Below are 8,642 nucleotides of genomic sequence, written 5' to 3'. Positions count from 1 at the left end.
TGGTCTGGCAGAATCCTCTAATAAAAGTCTAATCAGGATAATTAAAAAACTGTTAGAGGACAATAAAAAGAATTGGGATTCAAAGCTCAAGTATGCACTGTGGGCTAATAGAGTGACCATTAAGAAATCCACAGGGAATTCTCCTTTCAAGCTCGTATATGGCACTGGAGCTGTATTCCCAATTCAGCTAACTCTCCCCATGGCAAAATTCCTTCAAGAAGAGCAGGATGAGGAAGAACATATGGCAAAGAGGATCACTAATTTAGCAGAAGTACATCAGATTAGAGAACCGTTGATTGAAAAGGCTACATCACATCAGAAAAAGATCAAGGAAGTCTTTGAAAAAAAGGAAAAAACAAATAGTTTTCAGATTGGTGACTTGGTTTTGAAATGGGATGCACTAAAAGAAAAGAAAGGCAATCATGAGAAATTTGATGCTTTCTGGACAGGGCCTTTCATTATTTCACAGGTTCAAGGGAACAACACCTTCATACTGAAAAGTATGGGAGGAGAGACAGTTTTTGATGGCCCAGTTAATGGACGGTTTTTGAAAGGTTATGTTGTTTAAGGTCTTTGGGCCTTAAAAGTTGTAAATATTGTGTTTTTATCAGTTCTAGTATAGGTGTAGTAGACTCCATCCCCAATGGAACACTAGGAATTTTGGCTAATTTGTTTTCAGCTGGAAAGGCATTGGTCTGCAGATTCTTGAGACCTCATAGGGAGGATCTCATCCCTAGAAGGAGCCAGTGTTAGCTCTGCTATGTTCTTTGATACTTGATGGATCAAAATAGGTGTTGAGCAGTGCTAGTTTGGTTGTATAAGGCTGGCAATAGTTTTTCATGCTTTCTCCTTCATTTTCCCTTTTCTCCTTATAACTCCCACACTTCCATTTCCTCTTTCCCCTTAAATCCTTCTTATTCTCTTTTAAGCCCCCTCTATCCCTGTTTTTCTCCCAATAGCTCCGTTTCCCGCTTAATCTCTTCAGAAAACCCATTTAAACCTCATTACCTTTGTTTTACACCCGAATTCAGTGTAAAAGTTGTGTTTCCCTGGCTCCCGGGCTTTTTCTTTTTGATTAAACACTATAAATCCCGAAAACCCGCATAAACCTTGAGAAAACGCATTCTAACCCTTTCGCTGGCCTTTTAATGTCTTTTCACCTGTCACATCACTCTAAACGTGTGTATTAAATTTGGGCCGTCCGATCATCCCGTGGAGATCCAACGCTTTACGCAGCCCCCACTCCCGTAACTTGCATGATTGTTAGCCAGCGGGAAAGTTGTTTCCCCGCTGTCCCATCTGCCACATGTCACATTTATGTTGGATCGCACGCCCTCATACGTAAACCACCTTCTCTTGAAAAGCGGTGCGGGGAACCCACTTACCGCCCTTCCGGTACGGCTCCCTGCTCGTTAACCCGCGCTCATCTCTGCCGCCTGATAGTCGTCCGAACGTCCATCCTGCGATCGGACGACCCACGATCCTCCTTTTCGCGTTCCCGCACGATAGCCTCCATAGTCTCATCTCCACCGTCTGATTATACGATCCGATAACTGATGTTGTCCCGGTGTTTTCTGTGCCTCCCGCCATGAGATCGTAGCCGTTCGCCAGTCCCATCCGACGGCTAGCATTTGTCCCTAGCTCATTGTTTGTTTTCAAAGCAATTTTCATGTTTTCGGCTTGCCCCGCACTTCCAAGGGATGAAGGTGACCATCCTCCAGCACTCTGCAGTTAATACTTCACCCACTACATTCAAGAGACAACACGACCAAGGACGAGAAGGACAGCCTTGAACAGATAAACACAGATTTTCACCTGTTTGTGAAGTACAACAGAGCAACAGAAAGGTCATTCTGTCCATTAAAACAATCAAATTGTATCAGAGACCCATATTTGATTGTAAATGCGGTTGGTGGTCAGTTATGACCCCTCCATGCATAGGTTAGCAGAGATTTTTTGTGAACAAACTCTATATATACCAAAGAGCAAGATGTAATCAGGTTGATGAATGTTATCTTGATGTAAACTTCAACTTCTGGAGACTGCAACTATTGTGACACCTGCAGCTTCTGGTCTTCATTTTCAGCTAATGCAAGCTTCTTTTGCTGTTAATTGCTCACTTTCCACTTCTTCTTCTTTGTTCCAGGCTGTGCCTGTTATGCATTTGTTCATGTGTTGTTGATGTTTAGCATTAGAGGGGCTTTCATCCCACCTCTGTGTTACAATTTAGCATGTATTATTGAATGTGTATGCAGGTTTCTGTTGTTTTAATGCCAGAGAGCTGTCATCCTGTCTGTGTATTAAGAAACAGATTTACAGACCTTTTAACTGGTTGCAGCTGGCCATCACAGGGTCCTATGCATCTGCTGGTGTGATCAATGTTCTCCATCATCACATTTTCCTAAAACTGTGAGTAATTGATGGTCTAAAGCCTTGTAGTCTAGGGGTGTTCACCCATGTCTGGGGTTAAGCATAGTAGAAGTGGTTATTTGGCTTGAATATGCAGCATTTCTTTCATTCATCCACCATTTACCAACATTTTTGTTGAGTTTGTAATGTTCCTGAGCATCTCTGATATACAACCTAGGAGAGTTTCTTGGGGTGATAACAGGAGCCCCGACGAGGAGTAGCAGGATTGGCTAAGTGGGTAGAGACATATGCAGATGGAGCAACATAGAGAGCTATAGTGCAGGAGTCCCAAGAGAGCATAGTACTAGTAGGCTGCAGCAATGTGAGAGGCACAGGAGTGTTGCACTAGTGCATGATGGCACAGAGGTGTGCAACGGTGCGATATGCAGAGAGTTGTTGTAGTAGCGCAGAGGTCAGAGAGGGAGCACTTGTTAGTGGCAGAGGGAGCTTCAGCATCAGAGGGTGTTTCTAGCCCAACAGGGAGGTCAGTTGGGAGATCAATTACTTACTTCTCAGTAACTGAGTTGCAGTGCAGCAGTGGGCAGCACGATGCAACATGATGAGAGGAGGTGCAGTGCAGATGCAGTGCTGGGAGATAGGACCAGCAGCAACACAGATGCAGCGGGAGAAATCAGTGGGATTGATGCAGTCAGAGATCAAAGTAATAGAGGCTACAACAGTCATATACTGAAGAGCACAGAGGTGTAGAGTTTTTAGTCGACAGAGGCAATAGCCGTGAGAGACTTTGATGACAGATGTATCATACTGATTCAGGTTGTATATTTTTTGTTTCTGGAGTTGCTGGAGCAACAAAACTTAAGAGAAGTGTTGCATGCAGAACATTCCAAAGGTTTAGGATTAGGTTCGAGTTGAATGCATTTCTTGTTGAGAGGGAGTGTTGAAAATAGCAACAAGAAATGCTAAAAAAAAGAAATGCTAAAAATAGCATTTCAGGATATACTCCAACTCTGTTGGAAATAGAAAAAAATAGAAATGTTAAAAATATCATTGCTATAAATAACATTTCAGGATATATTCCAATTTTAGTTAGTCCCTGAACTAAAATTGAGAATTAAAATTCGAATTTGATCTTAGCAGCAGTTTGAAAATTAATTAATTAATTCATCTTGAGTTAATTATTTGGATAAAATCAAACATGAAGTCTTTGTGAAGACATGCAACAGTTATCCCTTTGATTGAGGAAGTTATCCCTTAATTAAGGAGATAAGGATGAGTTTTAGTTGAGTTGTAATTAGTTAGCTCAGTTAACTAAGTTAAGTCTATTAAATTAGTTCCAAACAGTTGGAGGAACTAATTGTGAGTTCAATCAGTTAATACATGCATGCATGCAACTAGTGTTCTCCAGATAATTGAATATTCTCTCATAAATAACTCATGCATGTCAGTTCAGAGAAAGACCCAGTTGAGATTAAAGGAAGGGACAATGTACTATACGTTGGAGGAATTTTCCTATAAAGGAAACTCACCATGCAGAAGGAATTAACTCCTTTAGGATTGTGCAATTATTTCAGAGGTCAGAGTAGTGTGTGAGGTGAGAATCACACAGGTGGCAATTGGAGGACCCAGGAGAAACTGCGCAAGGAAATAGGTGGCTTGGAGGACAGAGGAGAAGGCATATGTGTTTTCTATTCTATCTATGAGCAGCAATGAGGGATTGTACTAAGAGCTGGATAGCTTGAGAGCTAAAGCTTTATGTAATCCTGAGATATTTCCACTTGTATGATAATATAGATAGCGGGTTTTTTAGCTGAGGCTTTCCCTAGAGTATTCTTCTGTGTTTCATGTGTATGATTTCTTCTTCTCTGTTATATGTGTTCTATTTTATCTTGCTCAAAATCGATTAAGCTTCCACAAGTTTTTTTGTAGAAGTAGATCAAGTATTTTGCTTTAGCATATTGCATTATAAGGTGATCTATAGGTAGAATTTATACAGATATTTTTTCCTTGGTTGGGAAGTGGAATAAGGGAAAAGGAACGAAGACCCAAAGAAAACCTAAATCCAGTGAAAAAAATGGCAAAAATAAAGACTTGAGCAAGATAAAATGTTTCTACTACCACAAATATGGACACATGTAAAAAAAATGTCTGCACAAGAAGTCTAACAAGAAGCCTTCAGGAGGAGCAGGAGGTGAAGCACTTGCTTCACAATTTGAATTAGACGTCACCTTGATAGCATGCATGGCTAACACTATTATGGGACAAGTGCTCGATACAATATTGGAGTGAGTCCACTATGATATTTGTGGACCCTTTTCTACAACCTACACAACAAAACATAAGTATTATGTAATTTTTATTGATGATTTCTTTAGAAACTACTGGATTTTATTCATGCGGAAAAAGGATGAAGTATTTTCCGAATTTGTAGAATTTATGGAATTAGTTGAGAAGGAGACTGAGAAGAAGGTGAAGGCTCTTAGGAGTGATAGTCATGGTGAATTTGTTTTGAATGCCTTCAAGGATTTCTATGCCAAAGAAGGTATTCAAAGAGAACTGATAGCATCACATAACCCATAACAAAATGGGTTAGCTAAGAGGAATACCATGAGCATAGTTGGAGCTGCAACAACTATGTTACATGATCAGGGGCTTCCATTTCATCTATGAGAGGAAGCATGTAACACTACAATTTACTTGCAGAACTGGAGTCCTCATATGATACTTAGTATGATCACACCAGAGGAATATTTCACTGGGAGAAAGCCTGATGTGTCTCATTTCATAATTTTTGGAGCTTCAGTTTATTGTCATGTCCCCAAGGATTCAAGGAGGAAACTTGGGCCTACAACAGATTTGGGAGTTTTTTTAGGATGCACTGAAACTCCACACAATTACCAGGTGTATTTACCTTCACTGAGGATGCCATTGGTGTGGAGATATGTCAAATTTTATGAAGAGAAGGCTATGAGATTCTCTCTGGAATGAGAGATGAGTATCCCACTGAAGCAGGAGCTTCTCGATCCAAAGGAGGAGCCTCAACATGAGATTTAGGAAGTTGTGGAGAAACCAAAAATGGAGGAGTAGAGATGAGGCCGAGTGGAGACACCCACTCAACCAGAAACATCCAGAGAATGGATAAAGAGAACTAGAGAAGTTGATAGATTTTTGCAGGATGCTAGGGAGAATGTGGAAGCCCCTACATCACAGCACAGACAAAGGAGGTCACCTAAGAGGTACACTGGTTACATGGATCTCATGATAGAGCTTATTGAGACAGATCCCTCTTCATTTGAGGAAGTAGTTTCTCAACCTATTTGAGTTGATGCCATGGTGGAATAATATGAATCTATCCTAAAGAAAAATGTACGGGAAGTGGTGCCAAGACTAGAAGGGAAATCATTGGTTGGTTCCAGATGGATCTACAAAGTGAAGCATATAGCTGACGCCAGAAGCATCGAGAAGTACAAGGCCATATTTGTGGCCAAATGATTTTCTCAAGTAGAGGGAGTTGAATATGAGGAAACATTTTCCCAATGGCAAGGTATTTCTCCATCAGAGCAATTCTTGCATTAGCTGTGCAGATGGGGTGGAAAATCCACTAGATGGATGTGAAGATCACCTTTCTCAATGGTGTTGTTGAGGAGGAAATTTACATAGAGCATCCAGATTGATTTGAGACATATGATTGGGAGTCACATGTGTGCAGACTTAGGATAACATTGTATGGTCTCAAACAGGCGCCCCAAGTATGGTACACTTGGATCAACAATTATCTCATTCGGGGGCTTCACAAAAGTGAAGCAAATGCGAACGTCTATCACACTGTGGTAGATGGTAAGTTGCTTATTCTTGTTTTGTATGTTGATGATTTAATATTGACAGGTGATGACCAACCGATTCGCTCTTGAAAAGAGGATCTTGAAAGGGAATTTGAGATGAAATACATCGGCTAAATGCATTACTTTCTCAAGTTGGAAGTATGGAAAGGTGATGGCGAACTATTTGTGTCTCAGGGGAAGTATGCCTTTGAAATACTTCAAAAATTTCACATGGAGAATTGTAAGCCTATGGAACTCCTCTAGCTACAAACTAGAGGAAGGAGAATGCCACTTCAGGTGAATAGGTTGATGCTACCATTTACAGACAACTTGCGGGGTCTTTGATGTAACTTGTGAAGACAAGAACTGACATGTTCTATGCAGTAAACCAGCTTAGTCAAGCTATGGTTAAGCCTACTAAGTTGTAATGGAAGGAAACAAAGCATGTGTTACAGTACCTTGGAGGCACTACTGAGTATGGATTATGGTACATGAGGACAGAGGGAGTGAAGATCCAAGGCTTCAAAGATGCAGATTGGGAAGGGATTCCATCAGACAGGAAAAGTACTTTAGGTGCTATCTTTAGCGTTGGGTCCACAACTATTTCCTGGAATAGTATGAATTAAAGGTCCGTGGCACTCAGCTTACCAGAGGCTAAATACATGGTTGCAAGTCAAGCAATATGTGAGGCCATATGGATGAGGAAAATACTTGTGGGTATTTTCAGTTAGGAGATGGATTCGAAAGTGATATATTGTGATAATCAGAGTTGCAGTAAGCTCTCTGAGAATCCAATATTTTATGATAAATCCAAGCACATTGATATCCAATATCATCATTTGCAGGATTGTGTGTAGAGCATAATTATGTTGCTACAATACATTCCAACTGAGGAGCAACATGTTGAAATCTTGAAAAAGGAATTATCAAGATGTAAATTTGAATTCCATAGGTACAAGATAGAGGTGGTGAAAAATCCCTTTCTTGCTAAGAGGGAGTGTTATAAAATATAGCAAGAAAGGATCTCTTTGACTTTAGCCTTAGTCAAATTGAGTAAATCAATTTTCCACATCAACAAGACAACTTGGAGGAAGTTAGCTAGTGTGACACGGATTTTGTCACTCAGTTAGCTCAGTAAATTCGAGTTAGGGGCTTGGAATTCAGCCATGCATGTGTTGATTGCTAAATTTTAGCAATATAGTTCAGCTATTTTTAGTTGTGTTTAGTTAACTGACCTCTAACTATTGATAGAGTCATTTGAAGGTTAGTTGTGCAGTGGGACAATAGTATAACTCAGAGATTTGTCAGTTCATTGATCAATCAACCCAAAATAACTCATGCATGCATGGAACTTGAATTGCTCAGTTGAGGTGGAGGAGACAAGACCTCAAAACGACTCTAGAAGTTCAGGACCCGAAAAACTACCAAAAATAGTAAACTGTGCTACAATTAAGGAAACTGAAAAAGTGAAAGAAACAATGGTGAGGGTACAAGTGGAATATGTGGGTGGCCACAAATATCCACCTGGATCAGTCCTCCCCCCTTAGGAAGTAATGGTCCCCATTGCGTTAAGTTCCTCCATGAGATGAGGAAACTTCTGCTGAACTTGGTCCCCGGTGAGCCATTTTCCTTGGTGAAGGAGTTGGCCTGCTTTGACAACTCGATATAGTTGTGTCCTCTATTATCGAGTGTTATTGATATGTGTGTTCATGATCTGATGAGTTGTGGTATATTCCATGCAGTCTGGGTTGAGCTTTTGTTGATGTGAGTTGTTCTGCAATGTCATATGTGTCCAACAATGGTGGACAATATGGTCGAAGGCGATCTACATTGAAAACTAGGTGTAGACCAAGGTACAATAGGATGCTAAGCTCGAAGGCATTGTCACCGACAGCCTTGGTGATGGTGTATGGCCCATATCAGAGTGGGTGAAGCATGCGGTGGGGTCCGGCAAGGCGCTCCTTCTGCAAATGTAGCCAAACTTTGTCGCCCACCTAGAACTTGTGCGACACTCGATGCTCATCATGGAATTTCTTGTAATTAGAATTATATCTGTCCAATATATCATGGACCTATTAGCAGATGTGTTGAATGAAGTTTTTATCCCTTTCAGCTTCGAACTGCATGTGAGCCGAATCTACCTGAGCGGCTGCAAATCGTATGGCCACATCAATGGGGCATAATGGCTGAAATCCCAACCCTACCTAAAATGGGTTGTGGCTTGTTGAGGTGTGGAGAGTTTTGTTGTAGTTGTGTTGGACATAGGGGAGACTTTCATCCCATGTGCGTGGATGCTTTGAGTTGGACATGTGCAGAATGTGTACGATCATCCTGTTGACAACCTCTGTTTGGCCATCAGTTTGGGGATGGAAAACCGTGGACTTAGTAAGTTTTGTATCTAGCATCGACCATGGACTTGACCAAAATGCACTTAGGAATATGTTGTCTCAATCT

The sequence above is a fragment of the Pinus tabuliformis genome, chromosome 1_2, assembly GCF_031772625.1.
Source record: "Pinus tabuliformis cultivar Carrire ecotype Pingquan chromosome 1_2, CPIR1, whole genome shotgun sequence".
In the NCBI taxonomy this organism is placed as follows: Eukaryota; Viridiplantae; Streptophyta; class Pinopsida; order Pinales; family Pinaceae; genus Pinus; species Pinus tabuliformis.
Note: the sequence above shows the minus strand (reverse complement) of the source record.